Genomic DNA, 26,948 nt, shown 5'->3' on the forward strand with positions numbered 1-26,948 from the left:
AACATAAAGCTTTCAACAAGCAAATGAATATCACATGATTTTAGCGGGAGAGTGGCTGCTAGGTATGCCACTGGCCTCCAGGCTCTCTTTTCTAGCGGGAGAGTGGCTGCTAGGTAAGCCACTAGCCTCCAAGCTCTGTTTGTTCATCGACCCTTAGGGTCGGTCAGGCATTAATGCTCTTTGAGCCATTCAATGCTAATGGTCGATTAGATCTAATCTCCGTTGGCTTGCGTGAACCACGCTAAGTCCATCCTTGACTAATAAGTCAGCGCTAAGTGATCAGTGTCCAGTATCACCGCCGAACTTAACTTATAAGTCACAGCTTCACAGCTGACACTAACACCTTTGCCAATTCTGACTGACAAGTCAGTGCAACGTGACCAGTGCCCAGTACCACTGCCGAACCTGACTAATCAGTCACAGCTTCACAGCTGATACTAGCACCTTTGCCAAACCTGACTAATTAGTCAGTGCTATGCACAAATGAACAACATATGCTAAGCATTCCATGTTCAATCCATGTCCATATTACATAACTAACATGCCTCACAAATGTCCATGCATGTCACACTTGGGGTGCAGTTTTCTTACCTTTGATTCGAGCTAGAATGAGCCAAAGAACAACCTTTGAGAACGGTTTAGCTTTTAGTCCTTTAGCGGTTACCTAATCACAACACATATGGGATACCATCAATAATCAAGATAATCAAGGGTCTCAAACCATTATCTAACCTCCAAGAGATCAATCCAAACTAATCCAAGTAGCAAGGACACTCCCGAGGCCTAAAACTAGGTTTCCGGGGTCAAAACGAGCAAACGGGGCGAAAATAGGGCAAGGGCTGCGGCCCTAGCACATTGGGCCGTGGCCCCCAGGGTTCCCAGAGGCTAGGGCCACGGCGCCCTTCATCAAGGGCCGCGGCGCCTCAAGAACAGGGCCGCGACACTCCACCCTGGGCCATTCTCAACCGCGTTTCTAACACTCCAAAGCCTCCAAAATCATCCCTAAACATTCCCCAATCATCAAAACAAAGTTCCCAAGCTTCCCCATGCATCAAAACCCTCAAAACCCAAGGCTCGAACGAACCGAAAACTCAACAATTCACAAAATCAATTCAAAGCTTAGAAACTCGGAAAAACTCAAAACTTAAACTTTGATTACCTTCAATTGGGTTGTTTTCTGTCGAATCCTTCGGTTAAGAAGCTTCTAATCTTCCCTAGGATCGCTATGCCTCGATCCTCACTCGATTCCGACTCCTAGAACTCAAGATTTCGTCAAAAAGGCTTAAACGGTAAAACGAACTTTGAAAAGGGAGAACGGAAGGTTTTCTTATCGTATGTTCTATCTGATAAGCTACTTCAACCTTAAGTAACCTCAAATAAAACCTAATGCTCGGGGTCCCGAAAACACCCTCGGGGACATTATAGTCAAAACCTCCAAAATTTCACCCTGATCTCAAATATTCCCAATTTATCATCAAATGAACATTTCTATTACCCCAAAATTGACTCCATTATGGTAAAACCGCTAATCCACTAAAAATAACCGTCTCATGACAAATAGCTCGAATATATCTCCATAATAATGGAATCTCATTCACCAATTAAGTTATGCACCCAAATACACAAATTACCCTCAACGGGCTAAATTATCATCACACCCCTGTAACAAGAGATATGGACTCACATGCATGCATTTCACATCATATCATAATATAATCAACATATACATGCATTTATCAATTAATAACATAATTAAGCAAGTATGGCCCTCCCGGCCTACTATTCATGCCGTTAAACTCATCAGAGAATTCGGGGCATTACAACTATCCCCTCCTTACTGAAATTTCGTCCCCGAAATTTACCTGAACAGCTCGGGATACTGACTCTGCATATCTGACTCCAGCTCCCAGGTCGCCTCCTCGACCTTGCTGTTCCTCCACAATACCTTAACCAAAGGTATTGTCTTATTCCTGAGGACCTTGTCCTTTCTATCAAGTATCTGAACTGGCTGCTCCTCAAAGGAGAGATCTGGCTCAAGCTCCAGATCTTCATAACTCAGAATATGGCCCACATCAGATACATACCTCCGAAGAGCTGATACATGAAACACATTATGCACGGCAGACAACGCCGGTGGCAAAGCCAATCTGTAAGCCACCTGACCAATCCTCTCCAGGATCTCAAATGGACCTACAAATCTAGGACTCAGCTTGCCTTTCTTCCCAAACCTCCTCACCCCTTTCCATGGTGAGACTCTGAGGAAAACATAGTCTCCTACCTGGAACTCAACGTTCCTGCGCTTGGGATCAGCATAGCTCTTCTGTCTACTCTGAGAAGCAAGCATTCGAGCTCTAATCTTCTCTATAGCCTCACTGGCCCTCTGAACTGTATCAGGACCTAAGTATCTCCTTTCTCCTGTCTCATCCCAATGGATGGGAGATCTGCACTTCCTACCATATAGCATCTCATAAGGTGCTACTCCAATGGTAGATTGGTAACTGTTGTTGTAGGAGAATTCTATCAAAGGCAGATACTTACTCCAAGACCCACCGAAATCCAGTACACATGCTCTCAGCATGTCCTCCAGAATCTGGATCGTCCTCTTAGATTACCCATCTGTCTGAGGATGATAAGCTGTACTGAACTTCAATTGTGTCCCCATGGCTGTCTGTAAACTCTTCCAAAACTTGGAGGTAAAAGTGGGGTCCCGATCTGACACGATCGACCTAGGTGCACCATGGAGCCGCACGATCTCTCTCACATAGAGATCTGCATACTGATCAACTGTATATGTAGTCCTCACTGGCAGAAAGTGAGCTGACTTGGTGTAGCGATCCACTATCACCCAAATAGAATCATGCTGACCTGTAGTCCTGGGTAAGCCCACCACAAAGTCCATTGTGATGTCTTCCCACTTCCACTCTGGAATATCCAGAGGCTGCAGTGTCCCTGCCGGCCTCTGATGCTCAGCCTTGACCTGTTGACATGTCAAGCACTTAGCCACATATTCTACTACATCTTTCTTCATCCCCGGCCACCAGTATAACGATCTCACATCCTGGTACATCTTCGTGGTGCCTGGATGCAAAGAGTAAGGTGTAGTATGAGATTCATCCAGAATCTCTCGCCTCAATGCAGTGTCTAACGGAACACATATCCGCCCCTTGTATCTCAACAAGCCTACCTCAGACACTGTATAATCCCTGGATGCTCCAGCCAGAACATCCTCCCTGATCTTAATCAGCTGAGGATCACTCAACTGACCTTCTTTGATCCTCTCTAACAATGTAGACTGTAGCGTAATGTTAGCCAACTGGCCCACCAGTAACTCTATACCAGCTCTGGTCATATCATCTGCTATCTCTCTGGCTATCAACCTCATACCATGAATATGCCCCGGACCCTTCCGGCTCAAAGCATCGGCTACCACGTTGGCTTTCCCCGGATGATACAAAATCTCACAATCATAGTCTTTTACTAACTCCAGCCAACGCCTTTGCCTCATATTCAGGTCTTTCTGGGGGCACCATCACATCTTGGGCAGACTTAAAGAGAGAATTAAAGACGCAATTTCTGCCAGAGAATGTCGCTTACATAGCTCGACGCCAGTTGAGAGAGCTTAAACAAGTCGGGACAGTTCGAGAATATGTGAAGAGATTTTCGGGACTAATGCTCGATATAAAGGACATGTCCGAAGTAGACAGGCTCTTCTGCTTCCTCGAGGGATTGAAACCGTGGGCCAAACAAGAACTTCAAAGACAGCGTGTGTTTGATCTTGCCACCGCTCAAGCTGCTGCTGAACGCTTAACAGATTACACTCCGGAGAGCAGCCTACCGAAAAGGGCTACTCCTCCAACCAGCTCAAGTAGCGCTGGGAGTAAGAAGTCTGGGAAGTCCTGGCAGGGCAAGAGTGGGGGAGAGAAGAGGACAGCTGAGTCCAATTCTTCCAGTGGAACAGATGCTGCTGCAGGGAGGAAGCCGCTAGCTTGTTGGCTTTGCAAAGGCCCACATAAGTCGGCAGTTTGCCTTTACAGGGGCAAGCTGAATGCCCTCATTGGCTAAGAGCAACATGGCGAAGGAGAAGAGGAAGACGAAGAGTACGCGCACATGGGCGCTGTCCGCCTGTTAAATGCTCTCAAGAAACATGGCGAGAAAGGGAAGAAGACCCTGGGGAAGGGGCTAATGTTCGTGGAGGCCACTATCAATGGCAAGCCCGCCAAAAGCGTGATGATTGATACTGGCGCCAAAACTTGAAGCAAAGCGACTGGGACTGAACCTGGAGAAAGATGCAGGCCGCATGAAAGCGATCAACTCCAAGGCCTTGGCCACATCTGGCATGGCTAAAGGGGTAAAAGTGAGAATCGACACGTGGGAGGGGCAGACAGACTTAGTGGTCGTCCATATGGACGACTTCGATGTAGTTTTGGGAATGGACTTTCTAATCGAGAAAGGTGCCATTCCAATTCCTGCCATTGGAAGCTTACTCATAATGGGAGAGACTCCTTCAATGGTGCCTGCAAAGGTGAAACCACCCCCTGCTGTGAAGCTTCTATCAACTTTACAGTTCAAGAAGGGTGTGAAGAAGCAAGAGCCCACTTATGTAGCTGTACCCACCGTGTTCAAAGAAGTAGTGGAAGAGATTGTTCCACTAGAAATTACGAGGGTCTTAAGGATGTATGGGGACGTGATGCCAAATAAACTCTCCAAAGCCTTGCCACCAAAGAGGGGGATTGATCACCAGATAGAGCTGGTGCCTGGAGCGAAACCTCCAACAAAATCCCCATACAGAATGGCACCCCCTGAGCTAGAAGAGTTGAGGAATCAACTAAAAGAGTTATTGGAGGCAGACTTCATCAAACCGTCAAAGGCGCCATTTGGCGCCCTTGTGCTATTCCAGAAGAAGCATTATGGGAGCTTGAGACTGTGCATCGACTATAGGGCTCTCAACAAGGTGACAGTTCGCAACACCTACCCCATCCCTCTGATCGCTGATTTGTTCGACCAGCTAAGTGGAGCCAAATACTTCACAAAGTTGGACTTGAGATCGGGCTACTATCAGGTGAGAATTGCAGATGGGGATGAACCAAAGACAACTTGTGTTACTCGGTATGGAGCATTTGAGTTTCGAGTAATGCCGTTTAGATTGACAAATGCACCTGCTACTTTCTATACACTGATGAACCAAGTATTCCACGAGTATCTAGATAAGTTTGTGGTGGTGCACTTGGATGATATCGTGGTTTATAGCGCCACGATTGAAGAGCATCAAGAACACTTGTCTCAAGTGTTTCAGAAGTTGAGAGAGAACCAACTATATGTGAAGCGCGAGAAATGCTCGTTTGCACAGGAGAGCATCAAGTTCTTAGGCCACGTTGTGGAACGTGGCCGAATTCGTATGGATCTGGAGAAGGTGAAGGCAATCCAGGAATGGAAAGACCCCACAAACGTGAAAGAACTTCGCTCCTTCTTGGGCCTAGCCAACTACTATAGACGATTTATGGATGGCTACTCAAGAAGGGCGATACCCTTGACCAAGCTTCTGAAAAAGGGTGTGACTTGGGCGTGGACTGACAAGTGTGCTGAAGCATTTAGGAGTTTGAAGGAAGCCATGATGAAGGATCCTGTTCTTGCCTTGCCAACTATTAGCAAGCCTTTCGAAGTACAGACAAATGCCTCAGATTATGCTCTGGGAGGGGTACTAGTACAAGAAGACCACCCAGTCGCATATGAGAGTCGCAAGCTGTCCGAAGCTGAGAGGAGGTATACTACCCAGGAGAAGGAGCTCCTCGCAGTTATACATTGCTTGCGAGTGTGGAGGCATTACTTGCTGGGAGTCAAAGTTTGTGGTGAAGATGGATAATGCAGCTGTCAGTCATTTCCTTACTCAGCCAAAAATGACCCCTAAGCAGGCTCGATGGCAGGAGTTTGTGGCGGAATTCGACTTCCGTTTTGAGCACAAGGAAGGACGCTTGAACCAGGCAGCTGACGCCTTGAGTCGCAAAGCAAAATTGGCGACTCTAAAGATCTTGGCTAGTTTGTTGGCTAGTGTGGTGAACACTCCACTCAAGGAGCGCATCAAAGAAAACCTGGAGAAAGATCCGGTTGTCAGGACCATCCTGAAGCTCGTAAAAGAAGGCAATACTCGTTAGTTCTGGGTGGAGGATGATCTTCTGTGGGCTAAAGGGGGGCGCTTGTATGTTCCGAAAGCTGGAGATTTGCGGAGGACATTACTAAGCGAGTGTCATGACACCTTGTGGGCAGGTCATCCAGGGTGGCAGAGAACCCACACACTCTTGAAGCAGGGGTACTACTGGCCCCAAATGCGAGATGATGTAGTGGAGTACACCAAGACCTGTCTCGTCTGCCAGCAAGACAAGGTCTGTAACGCCCTGGCTACCCCAGAACAGTTACGGTGAACGGTGGACCGGAAATTTGACTCGTTACCTGAGTCCTTTGGTCAAAAACGTGCTCTAAGTGTAATTAACAGGTTAAGGTATAAAACCATTAAAAAGGAAATGGAGATTTTATTACAAACTGCTCTGCAGAGCTAAACAAAACATTTACAAGTAGTTCTCAGTACAAAAAGTTCACTATAGTTGCAAAGTTACAATCTCGCCGACCTAAGCGGCAAAATAGGGTAATCCCCCTAGTTCCTCTAAGAACTCCTTGGCCGTGGTGGTCAAGCGGCCGCATACGTACACAACACCACATCAGCTCTCCACTCGAGGCTAGGTGAGCTTTTCTTTCCCTTTACCTGCACCACATAGCACCCATGAGCCAAAGGCCAGCAAGAAAACATAACACTCTTCATAAACATTATCAAATGATTATCATTATAATCACACTGAGCAATAAGCTTTAAACAAATGAGTGAACATCACATGAGGTCCTGATAAACCACACTGAGTGACTGACAGGCAAGTCACTAATTCAAATGGAAGAGTGGCTGTTAGGTAAGCCACTAGCCTTCAACAGGTTCTGGTAAACCATACTGAGTGACTGGCAAGCACGTCACTATTTTCAAATGGGAGAGTGGCTGCTAAGTAAGCCACTAGCCTCCAAGCGCTTATTTCATTCATCGACCCTCGGGGTCGGTCTGGCATTGATGCTCTTTGAGTCATTCAATGCTGATAATCAATTAGATCAAATCTTATTGGCTTGCGTAATACATGCTAAGGCCGTCCTGACTAATGAGTCAACTCAACGTGATTAGTGCCCAGTACCACTGCCGAACCTGACTAATAAGTCACAGCTTCACAGTTGATACTAGCACCTTTGTCAAACCTGACTAATGAGTCAGTACCGTGCACAAGTGAGCAATATATGCTAAGCATTCTATATTCAATCCATGTCCATATTCTCACAATCAACATGCCTCATGAACATCCATGCATGTCACACTTGGGGTGCAGTTCTCTTACCTTTGATTCGAGCTAGAATGTACAAAAGAACGACCCTTGAGAACGATTTAGCTTTTAGTCCTTTAGCGGTTACCTAATCAAAACACATATGGGATACCATCAATAATCAAGATAATCAAGGGCTCTCAAACCATTATCTAGCCTCCAAGAGATCAATCCAAACTAATCCAAATGGCAAGGACACTCCCGAGGCCTAAAACTAGGTTCCCGGGGTCAAAACGAGCAAACAGGGCGAAAACTGGGCAAGGGCTGCGGCCCTAGCACCTTGGGCCGCGGCCCCCAGGGTTCCCAGAGGCTAGGGCCGCGGCGCCCAGCGAGTACAAGCTCCCCACCTGCTTCTTCAAAGAAGGGCCGCGGCGCCTCAAGAACAAGGCCGCGGCGCTCCACCCTGGGCCATTCCCAACCGCGTTTCTAACACTTAAAAGCCTCCAGAATCATCCCTAAACATTCCCCAATCATCAAAACAAAGTTCCCAAGTTTCCCCATACATCAAAACCCTCAAAACCCAAGGCTCGAACGAACCGAAAACTCAACAATTCACAAAATCAATTCAAAGCTTAGAAACTCGGAAAAACTCAAAACTTAAACTTCGATTACCTTCAATTGGGTTGTTTTCCGTCGAATCCTTCTGTTAAGAAGCTTCTAATCTTCCCTAAGATCACTATGCCTCGATCCTCACTCGATTCCGACTCCTAGAACTCAAGATTTCGTCAAAAAGGCTTAAACGGTAAAACATACTTTGAAAAGGAAGAACGGAAGGTTTTCTTATCGTATGTTCTATCTGATAAGCTACTTCAAACTTAAGTAACCTCAAATAAAACCTAATGCTCGGGGTCCCGAAAACACCCCCGGGGACATTATAGTCAAAACCTCCAAAATTTCACCCTGATCTCAAATATTCCCAATTTATCATCAAATGAACATTTCTATTACCCCAAAATTGACCCCATTATGGTAAAACCGCTAATCCACTAAAAATAACCGTCTCATGTTGCTTAGCTCGAATATATCTCCATAATAATGGAATCTCATTCACAAAACAAGTTATGCACCCAAATACACAAATTACCCTCAACGGCCAAATTACCATCACACCCCTGTAATGAGAAATATGGACTCACATGCATGCATTTCACATCATATCATAATATAATCAACATATACATGCATTTAATCAATTAACAACATAATTAAGTAAGTATGGCCCTCCTGGCCAACTATTCATGCCGTTAAACACATCGGTGAATTCGGGGCATTACAAGGTCGATAGGAACAAGACACCTGGGTTGTTGGAGCCCTTGCGAGTCCCAAGCCGACCATGGGAGAGAGTGTTGCTTGACTTTATCATCAGTCTTCCGAAGACAGGAGATTTAAGTGTGATCTTGGTGGTCGTGGATAGATTCTCGAAGTATGCAACATTCATCCCAGTGTCGAAGTACTGTTCAGCAGAAGAGACAGCCAGACAATTTTTCAAGCATATTGTCAAATATTGGGGAGTGCCCCAGAACATTGTTAGTGACCGAGATGGAAGATTCACTGGGACCTTTTGGTCCGAACTATTCAATCTCTTGGGGTCACAACTGAACATTTCCTTGAGCTACCATTCGCAGACAGAAAGATTCAACGGGATGTTGGAAGAGTACTTGCGCCACTTTGTCAATGCCAATCAGAAGAATTGTCGCAACTACTCGCGTAGCTCAATTTTGCTTCAACTCTCAAAAGAGTTCTTCATCGAATAAGAGCCCTTTTGAAGTTGTTAATGGACAGCAACAACTGTTGCCCCACACAGTGGACGAATATTGCGGTCGAAACCCGCGAGCCTTTCACTTCACAAAAGACTGGAAGAAAACGACAGAGATTGCCTGAGCTTATTTAGAAAAATTATCAAGTAGAATGAAGAAGTGGGCAGATCAGATACGCAGACCACTGGAGTTCAAAGCAGGTGACTTAGTGTTAATCAAGCTGAGGCCCGAACAGTTGAGATTCTGAGGGGACAAAGACATCAGACTTGTTCGCAAGTACGAGGGTCCGGTCTCAATCATCTCAAAAGTTGGCCTAACTTCCTACAAAGTCGACCTACCAGCTTGGATGAAGATACACCCGGTCCTTCACGTCAGCAACTTGAAGCCGTATCATGAAGATCCAGCAAATCCAGAGTGCAACCAGTCAACCAGAGGAGGAGTCATCATTCAGCCAAGGAGCAAGCGTCAACTTGAAGAAATCCTAGCGGAAAGGACGGTCACCACTGACCATAAAAAGCATAAAGAGTATCTGGTAAAATGGAAGGGGCTCGCAGATGAGGAGATCAGCTGGGAGAGGGCGGAAGACTTGAAGAAGCTCACGCAAAAGATTGAAGATCTACAAGCTACTTTGTCGAGGATGCCGAAGGATTGAGTGGGGGAGAGTGTGGCGTGCTGCCCCTTTGGCACACCCATATGGGGTCATTTTGTAAATGAGCATGCCTTGGTGCTTGATCATTAGTCAAGTCTTGCACCAAGCAACCTCATGGGATAGGGTAGTGGCAGTTTTGTAATATTGCATATGTCTCCCACACAAAAATCATATATGTTCCTGGGAAGACTTTATTTCCCTAGAAGGCTCCTTAGGGGGAGGTGACCTGGTGACTTAGGGAAGCACCATGGCCATCAGCAGATAGGGGCCAAAGCTGTGTACTCTCTTGCCCTATCAAGGCTATATATTAATAAAACAATATTTATCCATACTTGCCCCTGTGTGCTTCCTTGTTGCCTATGTGTTACTTGTTTGTTATCTTCGTTGGGCCATTGCGTGCCACTTGCCTTGTTGTGTGCTTTGTGTTGTGTGGACGTTCCTAGGAATGACTTGCTTTGTCCTTGCTCATACTTCGTTTTTGCCCGTTGCATGTCCGAGATGTGTATGTGGCTAACCACTGAGTTTGTTTGCCTGTAGGTGTGTGTTGTAGGCTGACTTGCTAGCTTGAAGAGTCTGCAAGTGCCGCACATTTCGTCTAGTTGGAGTACCCAAATAGCCGACTCGTGACACATAGCGCTGGGGCGCTAGGACTGGCAATGGGGCGCCAGCTTCAGACCAGCAGCTACACTGATTTTCCCTCCTTGCGATTCCTCTTGAAACCAACCTTCCAAACCAATCCCAAACCTTACCAAAACATCCAATTCAACCCCTAAACCTCATCTACATCACCCCCTCACCAAAACCCAATCAAACATACACAAAAACTCCCCTTGATTCCAACTTTCCACAACAAAATCTAGAGCTGGAAACTAAAAGAAAAACATAGTAACACCTGAAATTCATGGACAATTCCTTACCTACAACTAGTTTTGAATCCTCCTTAGTAGATGAACTAAGCCTATAACCTCCAAGCTTTGATTTCCTAGCTTGCTACTTCAATTTGGGACCAAAAACTTCAAAGGGAGATAGGGAGAAGATGATGTACGGGAAGGAGAAGCTTGCTCTATTTTTGTTCTATAACCTTCTACAGCCAACTTAAAGCATATATAACCCAAGCCAAATGACCTTAATGCCCCTAGGTCATTTAAAGCTTCTAAATTCTCCCCAAAGGTAAAATCGTCATCTTTCACCTATTTCGTTAATCATAATTAATGCTCTCCAACTCCCGCTATTCTCAAAATTCCCAAACACCAATAATTCATATCCCGTTACCCTTATACTCCCGGCAACGTTCTAATCATTTAATCATCCTAAGACTCACCCCGAGCCTCGAACTTAATCCCGTTATGACTAAACCACTACTTAATATTCAAAGATCGTCTCTTGCCAAATAGCTCGAACAAATCCACATTATAATGTGGCCTCAACAATATATCATCGACATGCATACAAATATACAAGTACGCCCTCAACTGGCCAAATTACCAACATACCCCTGTCATGCATGCATTTAACATCATAGCATAATATAATTCACATAAACATGCATATATTCGATTAATGACATAATTAAACAAGTATGGCCCTCCCGGCCTACTAATCCTGCCATTAAACCATATCGAAGAATTCGGGGCATTACAACTATCCCCTCCTTACAGAAATTTTGTCCTCGAAATTTACCTGAACAGCTCGGGATATTGACTCCAGCTCCCAGGTCGCTTCCTCGACCTTGTTGTTCCTCCACAATACCTTAACCAAAGGTATCGTCTTATTCCTGAGGACCTTGTCTTTTCTGTCGAGTATATGAACCGACTGCTCCTCAAAGGAGAGATCTGGCTCAAGCTCCATATCTTCATAACTCAAAATATGGCTCACATCAAATACATACCTCCGAAGAGCTTAAACATGAAATACATTATGCACGGTCGACAACGCCGGAGGCAAAGCTAGCATGTAAGCCACCTGAACAATCCTTTCCAGGATCTCAAATGGACCTACAAATCTAGGACTCAGCTTGCCTTTCTTCCCAAACCTTCTCACCCCTTTCCATGGCGAGACTCTAAGGGAAACATAGTCTCCCACTTGGAACTCCACGTTCCTGCACTTGGGATCTGCATACCTCTTTTGTCTACTCTGAGAAGTAAGCATCCGAGCTCTAATCTTCTCAATGGCCTCACTGGTCCTCTGAACTGCTTCAGGACCTAAGTATCTCCTTTCACCTGTCTCATCCCAATGAATGAGAGATCTGCATTTCCTACCATACAGCATCTCATAAGGTGCAACTCCAATGGTAGACTGGTAACTGTTGTTGTAGGAGAACTCTATCAAAGGCAGATACTTATTCCAAGATCCACCAAAGTCCAGCACACATGCCCGCAACATGTCTTCCAAAATCTGGATTGTCCTCTCAGATTGCCCATCTGTCTGAGGATGATAAGCAGTATTGAACTTCAGCTGTGTCCCCATGGCCTTCTGCAAACTTCCCCAGAACTTGGAAGTGAAAGTAGGGTCTCGATCTGACACAATCGACCTAGGTGCTCCATGGAGGCGCATGATCTCTCTCACATAGAGATCTGCATACTGGTCAACTGTATATGTAGTCCTCACTGGCAGAAAGTGAGCTGACTTGGTGTAACGATCCACTATCACCCAAATAGAATCATGCTGACCAACAGTCTTGGGTAAGCCCACCACAAAATCCATTGTGATGTCTTCCCACTTCCACTCTGGGATATCCAGAGGCTGCAATAACCCTGCCGGCCTCTGATGCTCAGCCTTGACCTGTTGACAAGTCAAGCACTTAGCCACATACTCTACTACATCTCTCTTCATCCCTGGCCACCAATACAACGATCTCACATCCTGATACATCTTTGTGGTGCCTGGATGCAAAGAGTAAGGTGTAGTATGAGATTCATCCAGAATCTCTCGCCTCAAAGCAGTGTCTAACGACACACATATCCGCCCCTTGTATCTCAACAAGCCTAACTCAGACACTGTATAATCTCTTGATGCTCCAGCCAGAACATCCTCTCTGATCTTGATCAGCTGTGGATCACTCAATTGACCCTCCTTAATTCTCTCCAACAGCGTAGACTATAGCGTAATGTTAGCCAATTGCCCCACCAACAACTCTATACCAGCTCTGGTCATATCATCTGCTAACTCTCTGGCTATCAGCCTCATACCATAAATCTGTCCCAGACTCTTCCGGCTTAAAGCATCAGCTACCACGTTGGCTTTTCCTGGATGATACAGGATCTCACAATCATAATCTTTTACTAACTCCAGCCAACGCCTTTGCCTCATATTAAGATCTTTCTGGGTGAAGAAGTACTTCAGGCTCTTGTGGTTTGTATAAATCTCACACTTCTCTCCATAGAGATAGTGCCTCCAAATCTTTAAAGCAAAAACCACAGCCGCCAACTCTAAATCATGAGCAGGATATCTCTTTTCATACTCCTTCAACTGACGAGAAGCATAAGCTATTACCTTCTTTGATTGCATCAAAACACAGCCCAAACCCTGATGAGAAGCATCACAGTAAATCACAAACTTCTCCTGATCTGTCGGAAGACTCAGAATCGGAGCTGTAATCAATCTCTACTTCAGTTCCTGGAAGCTGTTCTCACACTTATCTGACCACACAAATCTATGGCTCTTGCGTGTTAGCTCAGTCAATGCAGTAGCAATCTTTGAGAACCCTTCCACGAAACGCCTATAATAACCTGCCAATCCAAGGAAACTTCTAACCTCAGAAGCATTCTTTGGCCTTGGCCAATCTCTGACCACTTCGATCTTTGCTGGATCTACCTTAATCCCCTCCTTACTGACAATATGCCCAAGAAAGGATACCTGAGACAACCAGAACTCACACTTCTTGAATTTAGCAAACAATCTGTGTTCTCTCAATCTCTGTAGAACCAACTTTAGATGCTGCTCATGCTCTGACTCAGTCTGAGAATACACCAGAATATCATCGATGAAGACGATCACAAACTGGTCTAAATAATCCTTGAACACTCTGTTCATCAGATCCATAAAAGCAGCAGGGGCATTAGTCAATCCAAAAGACATAACTAGGAACTCATAATGCCCATACGTGGTACAAAAAGCAGTCTTCGGTATGTCTCCCTCCGTAACCCTCAACTGATGATAACAAGAACGAAGGTCGATCTTAGAGAATACCTTCTTGCCTTGCAATTGATCAAACAGATCATCTATCCTTGGCAAAGGATACTTGTTCTTAATTTTCAGCTTATTCAATTCCCTGTAATCAATACACATCCTCAGAGAACCATCCTTCTTTTTCACAAACAGAACTGGTGCACCCCAAGGTGAGAAACTAGGTCTGATAAAACCCAAATCTAACAGCTCTTGCAACTGTACTTTTAATTCTTTTAACTCAGCTGGGGCCATTCTGTAAGGCGCTCTAGACACTGGCTCCATCCCTGGTGCCAGTTCTATAATGAACTCAATTTCTCTGTGTAATGGCAATCCTGACAAATCTTCTGGAAACACATCCAGAAACTCACATACAAGTCTAGTCTCTTCTGGTCTCTCTGGCATGACCTGAGTAGTATCAACCACACTGGCTAAGAATCCAATGCAAACTCCTTGCAATAAATCCCTAGCCCTCAATGCAGAAATCATAGGAATGCGAGGTCCATGCATAGCAACAACAAATACAAAAGGATCCTCACCTTCAGGCTCAAAGGTGACCATCTTCCTTCTGCAATCAATGGTTGCCCCATACTTTGCCAACCAGTCCATACCCAATATCATATCGAAGTCAATCATAACCAACTCTATTAAATCCACTGATAACTCTCTGCCCTCTACTGTCACTGGCAAAGATCTAACCCATCTCCTGGATACCACTAACTCTCCAGTGGGTAGCAAAGTACCAAACCTCACAGTATAAAAATCACAGGGTTTACACAATCTATCAATAACACTACTTGCAACAAAAGAATGTGTAGCACCAGAATCAATCAAGACATTATAAGGGGTTCCAGCACTAAGAAGCTGACCTGTAACAACTGAGGGAGAAGCCTCAGCTTCTGCTTGTGTCAATGCGAACACTCGAGCTGGGGCCAAGCTGTCTGCCTTCCTGGGTTCTTCCTTTCTTGCCTTAGGGCAATCCTTTTTAAGATGACCTACTACTCCACATGAGAAGCAGGCCTTTGCCCTACACTCTCCCAAGTGATGCCTCTTGCATCTTGGGCACTCAGGATAGGACTTCCAGGCTTCACCACCACCTGTACGACCCATTGAAATACCACGGGGCCGCCTATCAGGACCTGGAACTGGGAAGGTGTCAGGAACCTTCCTCTTCTGATCACTGGGGCCAACACCCGTACCTGAACCCACAAATGGAGGACTTGTCCTCCTGAAATCCTTTCTAGCTGCACTATCACGCCAGATCCTGTTCTCTGCACTCTCAGCTGTGAGTGCCTTCTTAACCACCTGTGCATAGGTAGTAACCCCAGCCACAGTGGTGATACGAACATCACAGGCTAATCTGGGCTGTAGCCCCTACAAGAATCTCTCTCTCCTGGTCCCATCAGTGGGCACCAGCTCCATGGCAAACTTTGCCAAATGATCAAACTTTAAGGCATACTCAGTGACTGATAAACCTCCCTGAAGTAGCCTAATGAATTCCTCAGCTTTAACTACCCTGATAGCATCATTATAGTATTTCTCATTAAACAGAGTTTGAAACTCCTCCCATCTCAGGGCATTTAAATTCTTGGTCTGGGTAATCACCTCCCACCAAATCCGGGCATCCTCCCAAAACATATAAGTGGCACAGGCCACCCTCTCATTACCAGTTACCCTCATAAAGTCAAGGATAGTGGTAATCATGCTCATCCATTGTTCTGCCTTGGCAGGATCTACACTGCCCTAAAAAACCGGAGGTTTGATAACTCTACAAAATAGAGTTATTTTACCACTTTTTATGTGCTAATTGTTGCTTAATTCTTGAGTTTTTAATTGATTTATTAAATTTTAAAGTAATTTTGAATTTATTGGGCTTATTTTGATTTTATATATATTTGTATGTTTTTATAGTTATTATATTGTAATATGTTGTAATTTAATTATTTGAATTATTGTTGTGTGTTTAGTGGTAAAAATAAATGCATATTTATTCAACTTAAGTGTCAAAACAAATTAAGTTTAAATTAATATTTTCTTTAAATTAATGAGATGTATTTGTATGTTGAAAATATTTATTTGAAGTTAATTTATACTATTTTATAGAAATTAATTTGCATTTTTTTGTTTAAAGGAAATCTATGATAAAAGTGACATTCTTGAAATGCCTTAACCAAGGCCCATCTCCTAGCCCAGGCCTGCCTGCTACAGCACCAAGAAGCCTGCCTCCACGCCTTCAACGACCCAGCAGCAAGCTTTCATCTCAGCTAGCATCACACAATTCCAATGCCTCCAGCAAGCCTCCATCCAGCTGCCACCTATCCCATTTTCTCTCAGCATTCGGCTTCTACATCACCCAGCAGCCACCATCATGCCAAGCACCAAATTCTGCCTAGCCAAGACCACCGTGGGCCTGTCCTCTTGTCCAGCCCAACCGGCCCAGGTCCCCAGCTCGCCCAGCAGGCCCCAAAGCTCCCCAGCCGCCTGTTACTACCATACAACACCTCTTGAGCCCATCATTTTGCATTTTGTCCCCTATGACAAAATTGCCAACTTTTTACCCTTTTGTCTACACATTTTTCACCACAACATCATCATTACACCCTATAATTTACCTCTACATACCATATTTATTTTATTTTATTAATCTAATCAATTTAATTAATTTAAATTGATTATTTTAATAATATCATTTTGACTATAAATATGGAGTTTCAAGACCATTTTAGGATGCTTAATTTTTGGTTACCATCTTTTTTCTCCCATTTTCTCTCTACCATTCTCTCTTCCATTTGGGTTTTTCAAGAGCATTTTGCAAGTATGTATGTCATTTATTTTGTAATTTCTACTCTAGTTATGTGCTTCTAATCTTTTTCATAAGATTATTAAGATCATGATGAAGCAACTTGTAACTAGGTAATATTTATGTTGTATGTTGATTTCTCTTGTAATGCAACAAGTTTATGGATTTTTCTTCTTCATATATTTCTTTCATCTTAAATATCTTGTATTTTAGATTATTATAACATATTTACACTTTGTTCTTCATTAGTGCATAAACATAATATTCTTTGTGTAAGATGTGTCATTAAATTGTACACATCCATGCTTAGAACAAAAATATTATGTTTTGCCTCATAAATAATGTTCATTGATTTATTTGTTATTTCATTAGATTGATTTACACTAAATGCTTTGAAATTATAATTTTGAAAAGTGAAAAAAAATCCTATCTTTTTATAAGAAATTTGTGCTTAAAATTATAAATCTTTTTAGAAAATGATAGTTTGAATTATTTTAACTATCACTAAAACTTGGGAATCAATATACTAATACATATTATTAAACTTACACTTTGTGGATTCTAGTATCTTAATAATCTTTTCTTTTAACACTTATTTTCAAATCATTATTGCTTTATTTTTATTCTCTTAAATAGCTTTATTTTTCAATCTTTTATTTTATGTTCATAATATTAAAACTCATCAATCTTTGGAGCTAGGTTAGAATTTATTACTTTTGATTTAAAATAGTTTTCTCTTTTCGATTTTAGACAACTCCTTTGGGTTCGACATCCTTGCTTACACGATCACTATTCTATATGAACGATTCGTGCGCTTGCGATTTATAAATTTTTAAACATACCCGTTTTGGGTCCATCAAGTTTTTGGCGCCGTTGTCGGGGAGTTGCAAGAGAAAAGGAACGAAATTTATCTCAAGGTTAGTCAATTCTTCTACTAGTTATTTTAATTTTTTGCACTTAAAAAAAAACTAAAAAAATAAATATATCTATAAAAACTAAAAAAAAAAGATAAAAAGAAAATTTGAGACGGTTCTACCACCCATAAAAAAAAAACTTACTTATATATTTATATTTATTGTTTTTTTTAGTTGACGGCACTTGTGCCTCCTAGTTTTGTTATAATTTTGTTGTAATTTTATTATTTTTATTTCTTTGTTAGTTGACGGCACTTGTGCCTCCTAACATTTGTTGTAATTTTTTTATTTATCTTGTTGTAATTTTTATTTTATTTAATTTCCGCAAGTTACTAGTTGATGGCAATTTTGCCTCCTAGCTAGTTGATGGCAATTTTGCCTCCTAGTCTTTTATTTTATGTTTTAGTTGATGGCACTTGTGCCTCCTAATTTTTACCTTAATTTTGTTATGGTTGATGGCATGCTATACCTCCCTACTCTTGCCTAAATTTTAGTTTTTTTTTAATTTTTGACTTATTTTTCTTTGTCTTCTATAATATTTTAGTGTAATATTGTGAAAAATACTTGAAAAAAAAAAAGAAACCTAAATCTTGTCCTTTCACCATAAGCAATTTTTGCTTAAAGGAAATTTGAACAAAATTCCCAATCTGCCTGTACTAATTAACCTCGGGGTGTTGTTAGTAGTGCGCGAGTAAGTGGAATCAAATAGGCCTGGGGACAAGTAAACCATAAGAACTATATTATTGTGAAATCTCTAAAAATTCTAAGTATGCTCTGTGGTTGCGGTTTTAACTGATCTTCCACATCAGAAAATTGCTTGTTTGAGATTATCCTTGTTGCCTTGTTTATGAAAATTGTATGCATCATTGGGAACGTAACTCTAAAAAACGATTAGTAAAAAGACGTTTATCTTTGTTTGAAATTGAAAGTGTTAGTAAAAATTTGAGCAGCATGAAACCTATTGCTAATCCTGTTGATGAAAATGTTGTGCCTGAAAAAACTTTGCTTGAATATTTTGCACCTATTTCATCTAATGCTCCTTCATGCATTGTTTTACCTACTACTTCTGCTACTCATTTTGAGCTTAAACCCGCAATCATTCAATTATTGCCATCTTTTTATGGGTTAGATAGAGAGGATCCTTACATGCATGTCAAAGATTTCTTAGAAATTTGCTCAACATTTAAATTTCAAAATTTTTCTGATGAGTCGGTCAAACTAAGATTGTTCCCTTTTTCATTAAAAGACAAATCAAAAGCTTGGTTAAATTCCCTTCCCACGGGGTCTATAACTACATGGGATCAACTTTATAATAAATTCTTACTGAAATTTTTTCCTATGTCTAAAACTGATAGTCTAAGGAGAGAAATCTCCGAGTTTTTTCAAAAAGATAATGAAGAGTTTTATGAATGTTGGGAAAGATTTAAAGATTTATTATTAAAATGTCCTCATCATGGTTTTGAAAAATGGAGACTTGTAAAATATTTTTATGATGGTTTGACTCCCTCTAATCGTCAAATGATTCAATCTATGCATACTGGAAATTTTTTAAAATTTCAAGGACAAGAGGCGTGGGACGCCCTTGAAGATTTATCTGTCAATTCACAACAATGGAATTATTTTGATCCTAGGTCTAGGTCAACTAATTCACCAAAAAGAGGAGGAAGGTATGAAGTAAAAGAAGAAGTAGACTTAAGAACATCTTTAGATAAATTAGCGAGAAAAGTAGAAGCTTTAGCCATAAGCCAAACTATAAACTCTCCAATACAACCAAGAAAAGATGTTTGTTCCATATGTTCTAGTCCATGCCATAATGCTCAATCATGTCCTTCCTACCAAGAAGCCTTTTCTGAGGAGGCCAATGCACTTCATGCTTATGGGAAACCAAATGATAGCCCATTTTCATCCATCTACAATCCAAATTGGAGAAACCATCCGAACTTTTCATGGAGACAAAACCAACCCCAAATGAATCAAGGGCACCAATACAACACACAAAACCAAGCTCATGCCCCACAAAATCAACCATATCCGCAACAAAGAAAACCTTCCTTAGAAGATACTTTACAACAATTTATGCAATCCACCCAACAAATCCTACAAAATCAATCTCAATCTATTACCAAACTCGAGACACAAGTAGGACAACTCGCCACTGCTTTAGCTGATAGAGAAAAAGGAACATTCCCTAGTCAACCTATCCCTAATCCAAAAGGTCAATATGAGATAGGAAAGTCTAGTCATAATGGAGAAGTCAAATCAATTTCAACTCTTAGGTCCGGAAAGAACATTGTCAAACCCGATTACATACCCGAGGTTGAAAACGAAAAAGAAAAAGAAAAGAGTCAGCCTTCTAGTTCTAATCTCAATGACTCATCAAACAAAGAAATTCCAATCCATCCTTTCATTCCAAAAGCCCCATTCCCACAAAGATTACTTCCAATTAAAAAAGGCGGCCAATATAATGACATCTTAGAAGTTTTTAAACAAGTTAGTATCAATATCCCTTTCTTAGATGCCATTAAACAAATTCTTGCCTACTCTAAATTTTTAAAGGATCTTTGCACTGTTAAAAGAAACACTAATGTTCCTAAAAATGCGTTTTTAACTGAACAAGCTAGTTTCATTATTCAATATAAGAGTCTTGTTAAATATAAAGATCCTGGGTGTCCCACAATTTCATGCATTATTGGTGATCATTTTATTAACAAAGCTTTACTTGATTTGGGTGGTAGTGTGAATTTATTGCCTTATTCTGTTTATAAGCAACTTGGTCTTGGTGAGCTAAAACCTACCTCTATAACTCTTCAATTAGCCGATCGTTCTGTGAAAATTCCTAGAGGCATTATAGAGGATGTTTTAATAAAAGTTGATAAATTTTATTTTCCTGTTGACTTCATTGTTCTTGATACTCAACCTAGTGGAAAATATGCATGCTCAAATTCCTATCATTTTAGGCAGACCATTCTTAGCTACATCTAATGCAATCATAAATTGTCGTAATGGTGTTTTGAAATTATCTTTTGGAAATATGACTGTTGAATTGAATGTATTTAATGTGGTTAAATCTGTTGAGTGTGAAGAAGTGCATGAAGTTAACATGATAGATAGTATATGTGAAGATGATGGAAATGACTTACTTGACTTTTGTGAAAAATACTTTGGTATGAACTTGCATGTTGATGACTTTAATGATGATGTGAATGCTTTGCTAGAGCCTATACCCTTACATGAAACCAAAGTTGAACCTTTTTCACCCTTAGATCATGTTCAATCAATTTCTGAGTCTCCAAAGTTAGACCTTAAACCTTTACCAGAAAATTTAAAATATGCTTTTTTAGGAGAATCTGAAACCTTACCTGTTATCATAGCATCCGCTTTAGATAAAGAACAAGAAGATAAATTGTTAGATGTCCTTAGAAAACATAAAGAAGCCATAGGTTGGACCATTGGAGACATTAAAGGAATTAGCCCATCTGTTATCATAGCATCCGCTTTAGATAAAGAACAAGAAGATAAATTGTTAGATGCCTTAGAAAACATAAAGAAGCCATAGGTTGGACCATTGGAGACATTAAAGGAATTATCCCATCCATATGTATGCATAGAATCCATCTAGAAGAGAATGCTAAAACCTCTCGGGAATGTCAAAGAAGGTTAAATCCAAATATGAAAGAAGTAGTTAGAGAAGAGGTCATAAAATTGTTAGACGTAGGTATCATTTACCCTATTTCTGATAGTCAATGGGTTAGTCCAGTTCAAGTTGTGCCTAAGAAGTCTGGGATCACAGTTGTTGAAAATGAGAAAAATGAATTAATCCCTACTAGAGTACAAACGGGGTGGAGAGTGTGCATAGACTATAGAAAGCTGAACAATGTTACTAGAAAAGACCATTTTCCATTACCTTTTATTGATCAAATGCTTGAACGATTAGCTGGCCATGCATATTATTGCTTTCTTGATGGGTATTCGGGATATAACCAAATCCCCATTGCCCCAGAAGATAAAGAAAAGACTACATTTACATGCCCTTTTGGGACTTTTGCCTATCGTCGCATGCCTTTTGGATTATGCAACGCACCTGCGACTTTTCAAAGGTGTATAATTTCAATTTTGTCTGACATGGTTGAAAGATTTCTTGAAGTGTTTATGGATGATTTTTCTGTGTTTGGTTCCTCCTTTGATGAATGTCTGTACCATCTTTCACTTGTTTTAATTCGTTGCAAAGAGAAAAACCTTGTGCTTAACTGGGAAAAATGTCATTTTATGGTTAAAAAAGGAATTGTTTTAGGTCATGTAATCTCATCTGAGGAAATAGAAGTTGATAAGGCTAAAGTTGATCTTATTTCAAAACTTCCCCCACCTAAAACTGTGAAAGAAATTAGATCATTCTTACGCCATGCCGATTTTTATAGAAGATTTATAAAAGACTTTAGCAAAATTTCTCGGCCTTTATGCCATTTACTTGGAAAAGAAAATGCTTTTGTCTTTGATAATAATTGCCATGTTGCCTTTGAAAAATTAAAAAATTTGTTGACTACTGCACCCATTATTCGACCTCCTGATTGGAAAATACCTTTTGAAATAATGTGTGATGCTTCTGATTATGCTATAGGTGCTGTCTTAGGACAAAAACTTGAAAAAATACCTCATGTAATTTACTATGCTAACAAAACTTTAAATGATGCTCAATTAAATTACTCCACAACCGAAAAAGAATTGCTTGCTGTTGTTTTTGCATTGGAGAAACTTAGATCTTATTTGTTAGGATCTAAAATTATTGTTTATTCTGATCATGCTGCATTAAAATATCTCTTGTCGAAAAAAGATGCTAAGTCTCGTTTGATCCGTTGGATCTTGCTTTTACAAGAATTCGACTTAGAAATACGTGATAAAAAAGGATCTGAAAATGTTGTTGCTGATCATTTATCTAGACTAGTTGTTGAAACTATACATGATTCCACTTCTATCACTGAAACTTTTCCTGATGAACAATTAATGCATATTTCTTCATTGCCTTGGTATGCTGATATTGTTAATTATTTGGTCACTAACGAAATACCATCTCATTGGTCTAAGCATGATAAATCTAAATTTTATTCTGAGGTGAAAAACTTTATTTGGGATGATCCTTACTTGTTTAAATACTGCCCTGATCAAATAATTAGAAGATGCATTCCAAACTGTGATCAATCTAGAATCATATCTTTTTGTCATGATCATGCATGTGGAGGACATTTTAGTGGTAAGAAAACGGCTGCTAAAGTTTTACAATGTGGTTTTTATTGGCCTGCTATCTTTCATGATACATATGTTTATTGTAAAGCTTGTGAATGTTGCCAAAAGTTAGGAAGTTTAACTAAAAGAAACATGATGCCTTTAAATTCTATTCTTATTATTGACATATTTGATGTTTGGGGCATTGATTTTATGGGACCATTTCCTAACTCTTTTGGTAATCTTTATATACTTGTTGAAGTTGATTATGTGTCTAAATGGGTTGAAGCTATTGCATGCCACACTAATGACCACAAAGTGGTGCTTCGGTTTTTAAAAGAAAATATATTTTCCTGTTTTGGTTCACCACGTGCTATCATTAGTGATAACGGTACACACTTTTGTAATAAGCCATTTGAACATTTGATGAAACAATATGGCATTACACATAAAGTCTCAACACCATATCACCCACAAACTAGTGGTCAAGTTGAAGTGTCTAATAGGGAAGTTAAGCACATTTTAGAAAAAACTGTGAATCCAACTAGGAAAGATTGGTCCTTAAGACTCACTGATGCATTATGGGCGTATCGTACCGCGTACAAAACACCCATTGGCATGTCACCCTACAGACTTGTGTATGGGAAGGCGTGCCACTTACCTGTTGAGTTAGAACATAGAGCCTTTTGGGCAATTAAGCAGTTAAACTTTTCTTTAGACAAAGCAGGTGAGAAACGAAAGCTTCAACTAAATGAACTAGACGAAATTAGGAATGATGCATATAACTATTCAAAAAAGTATAAGGATCGTATGAAATTTTGCCATGACAAAAATATTTTGAGAAAAGGTTTTTCTCCAGGTCAGAAAGTCCTTTTATACAACTCTTGTTTGCATTTATTCCCAGGAAAGTTACGCTCTAGGTGGTCCGGTCCTTACATTGTTCGTATTGTTTTTCCACATGGAGCAATTGAAATTGAAAATCCTAAAAATGGTGTTATATTTAAAGTTAATGGACAAAAATTAAAACCATTTTTAGAATTGAAAACTGATGAAGTGGATGAGATCCTCCTTGAGGACCCTGTTTACCATGCTCTTTGATTCCTATGTGATCTTGATAACTTGTATTGTATTTGTATTGTTGTTTTATGTGTGATTTAATTTTTGTTAGTTGTATCTTGTTCTCTCTTCGCGATGCACAATATCGAGGTACGACCATTCTAAACTTTACACTCTTGTCAATTTTAATTTATATTTATTTTGACACATTGAGGACAATGCTTAAATTAAGTTTGGGGGTATCGAGTTTTATTGTGTTTATGCTTTGCATTGTTTTTAATGTTTTGTGTTTTATTTATGTTATTTCTTTGCATTTTTTTTAATGTTTTGTGTTTTATTTATGTTATTTATGTTTGTTTGAAAAAAAAAATTTATTTATATGTTGTTGTTTTGTTAATTTTTTTTAATTTGTTCATTTTCATAAAAATTCCAAAAAATAAAAATAAAAATAAAAATAAATTTTGGTGATATTTTTCATTTTTAATGATAAAAATTCTGATTGAGTTTGAAATTAATTCTCTTAAAAATATGAATAATTTTTAAGCTTTGTTTTTAATTATAGGGTCAATTTTGCTTGTAACAAAAATTACATTTTTCATAACAAGAGCACTCTTATTTCCTATAAGTTTAAGTGAAAAATAATTTTAATAAAAACCTATTTTCTAAAAGTAAAATTGACAATTTAATTAATTACATAAGCTTAACTTTTATTCATAATAATTTTTTTAGAATTATTTTCATTGTGCGATTTTTGAGAAAATCCTTTTTATATCACCAATTAAAAAAAAATGTGTGTTTTAATTTTTCTTTTGCTTGAGGACTAGCAAAACTTTAAGAGGTTGCTGCTTCCTGAACCTTTCATAAAGAGGCTCCCATTTATTTCCAACCTTAGGCAGTTGCTCTGCTGCTGGCACCAACACAAGAGGTGCCTTTGATACACTAGCCACTACAGGCACTTGTTGTTGTCTCAGGAGACGAAGCTCCTCTCCCTGTTTCAACACTATTGCCTGCAAATCATTAAACAACTGCTGCCAGTTTGCAAGAGCTGGCTGTGGAATCTGAGACTGGTCATTCTCCTGACCCTGGCTGTTATTATTATTCTGGCCCTGATCACTCTGGCCAGCTGAAGTGTCTGTCTGCCCTGGATTCATTCTTATTTCTGATACCTTGCTAAAATAATGGTCAATACGGCCAGTCAGGAAGTAATAACTAAACCTCTTGCCGCCTTACGGTCCAAGAACAAGCAGACAATTATCATATTCCACAGTCATTCAATTATACAGGCAGATACATGTTTATAGCATTTAGCACTTAGCATGTATCACATAATAATTCATAACAACCATACTTATAAGTATGTTCCAGCAATCTCAGTACTAATTAGCACACAGTTGCTGAGGATATAATATTTCAGGGCACAGGTTTAACATAGTGTCTCATGCATACAGGTAAAGCATATATACTATATTTAAGCAGTTATACAAATAACTACATAAATAGTTACCAAACCATGAGTCGAGCTTGACTTCAGTGATGTGTGTACATGCCCAGCCGGTCTACAGGAACCTTAACCTTGGCACGCTCTGATACCAAGTTGTAACGCCCTGGTTACTCCAGAACAGTTACGGTGAACCGAAAATTTGACCCGCTACCCGAGTCCTTTGGTTAAAAACGTGTTCTAAGTGTCATTAACAGGCTAAGGTGGAAAATCAATAAAAAGGAAAGGATATATTTTATTGAATACTTAAAACTGTTCATGGGCCCACAAGAACATTTACAAGTTATTTACAACTCAAAAAAGTCATTACTGTTTCAAAATATCAAACCTGCCGACCTAAGCGGCAAAAATAGGGTAAACCCCCTAGTTCCTCTGAGAACTCCTTGGTCGTGGTGGTCAAGCGGCCGCATATGTACACATCACCACCTAAGCTCTCCACTCAAGGCTGGGTGAGCTTTTCTTTCCCTTTACCTGCACCACATAGCACCCATGAGCCGAGTCCCAGCAAGAAAACACAATAAAGCATGATATAATATCAACAATGATCGTAATAATCATTCAGGACCATCAGTCCAAACAAATAGGTGACAGTCGCAAAAGTCACTAAAATGGGTCCAGCTCCCTTTAGCCTTGTGATGATAAGGTCACCGAGGCTTCATAAATAAGTGAACTTTTATTAGTTCGAACAGGATAGGTGCATGGTGACTGGTCACCAACATAACCCTCCTCATGACTTAAAGTCATAACCCTGGAACAACGTTCCCTAGTCATGTGACAAGCAGTCACCGGGGCCATAAGCCCCGAATCTAGTAACTAGTCTTAGACTAGACAAACGCTTATAAGTTTGTCGACCTTAGGGTCGGTCCAGCGTTAATGCCTTAGAGTCATTCAACGCTGATATCGATTAGATCTAATCTTCATTTGGCTCGGCGTTCATGACGCTATGCCATTTCTGACTCTTAGGTCAGTGTCCTTGACTAGTCGGTACATATACAAGTATACAACATTCGCTAGCATTCAATAGGCAATCCACATCCACATTTATCAATCAACATGCTTCAATACAATCAAGCATGTCACATATACACAGGGTGCAGTTTTCTTACCTCGGGTTCGAGCGAGAAATAATATAAGAACGACCATTGAGAACGATCAACCTTTAGATTCCTTAGCAGTTACCTAATCATAACCAATTAGAAACCATCAATAAAGTAAATCAATGAATGGTTCACAATCTAAACCACACTCCCGGGACCAATCCCTCACTCTCGAGACTCTCAAATTACTAAAAAGGGGCAAAGGAACCAACCCCCGAGCCTTAAAAACCATCCCGAGCCCTAAAAACAACTTTCCCTAAAACTGACCTAGCACTTAGGCGCTGCCAACCAGCGCTGGGGCGCTGCCCCAGAAATAGAGAGGGCTGCTCTCTGCCCTGCATAGCGCTGGGTCGCTAGGACTGGCGCTGGGGCGCCAGCTTCAGACCAGCA

The 26,948-nt window shown here is 40.6% G+C and overlaps 1 non-coding gene across 1 annotated transcript; it reads right to left on the reverse strand.

Moving 5' to 3' along the window:
- Positions 1-19,043: 19,043 nt before the first annotated feature.
- On the reverse strand, positions 19,044-19,150 carry LOC133807594 (small nucleolar RNA R71). Its single transcript, XR_009879497.1, has one exon. It is a non-coding gene; the product is annotated as a small nucleolar RNA R71 (small nucleolar RNA).
- Positions 19,151-26,948: the final 7,798 nt, after the last annotated feature.

The sequence above is a fragment of the Humulus lupulus genome, chromosome X, assembly GCF_963169125.1.
Source record: "Humulus lupulus chromosome X, drHumLupu1.1, whole genome shotgun sequence".
Lineage (NCBI taxonomy): Eukaryota > Viridiplantae > Streptophyta > Magnoliopsida > Rosales > Cannabaceae > Humulus > Humulus lupulus.